General features: G+C 48.1%; 1 long non-coding RNA gene across 1 annotated transcript; it reads left to right on the forward strand.

Annotated features, from left to right (window-relative positions):
* The first annotated feature begins 361 nt into the window (after positions 1-361).
* On the forward strand, positions 362-912 carry lncRNA:CR44628 (long non-coding RNA:CR44628). The gene has a single exon (NR_124639.1). It is a non-coding gene; the product is annotated as a long non-coding RNA:CR44628 (long non-coding RNA).

A 912-nucleotide genomic window follows, 5' to 3' on the forward strand; every position in this document is an offset into this window, starting at 1 on the left:
ACAAAGTTAAAAGGTGAACCTGCCGCGTCCTTCACCCTTCACCAGCAATTTGTCGCACAATTTAGCGTGGCATTCAATTTGCTTCGAACTGGGGAACTCGCTCGTCAAAGGCTTTTAGCTTGTTAGCGCTGCACTCAATTGGAGGCATTCATATGTCGAGCCAGTCGACCTGGTAGCCGAGGGTTAAGGCTGCAGGGGGGTTAAGGGTTTGCATGCAAGCTGCTGCAATTTGAAAATGCAGTGGCGCCCTAGCGGAGACAAGAACCCGTAGAGCAACCAGTTCCAAGTTCGTGTGTGCTGATATTCGGCATACGTCATGTGGGAAATGCGTGTGTGCAGTGCAATCTTGGTTTTTCCGGGAAACCAGGGTCCGTGTCCGTGTCTGGCTTTCGGCTCCTGCTCTCGGGTCTCCGTTTTCCGTTTTTCATTTCTCCGGCACTGTTGCGGCTCTGTTAGCCGGCCACCGTAGGCGGAAATGTTACGGCGCACACACGAAATGCATTTTGTAACCCAATTTCCTACTTCCGGTGTCTTTTCGGCAGCCGCACCACCCACTTGCACCAACGCCCACTGGGCCACCCATCCGCCCGCTGAGAGACGTGAGCACGTCGGAGAGTGAGCGGAAATGAGCTTGGCCGGAAAATTAACCCACACGGCTCTCTCGCACACAAGCAAGCTTTTCCACACATGTTCGAATCGGAAAATTCCGAGCTACTTCTTCGAGCTTTCCCCGAGCTTTTTGCATTACCATTCTGACAGCTTTGCGCCCTACCTAACCTCCACCACTTTTTTGTAGTATAAAAGAGTATATGTTATTCGTAAATAAATATGTTACATCTAAAAAAAATATAAATTTTTAAGTGTTCTTTAACAACTTTTAACAATTCATAATTTTTAATATATGCATTGATC

The sequence above is a fragment of the Drosophila melanogaster genome, chromosome 2R (assembly GCF_000001215.4).
Source record: "Drosophila melanogaster chromosome 2R".
NCBI lineage: Eukaryota > Metazoa > Arthropoda > Insecta > Diptera > Drosophilidae > Drosophila > Drosophila melanogaster.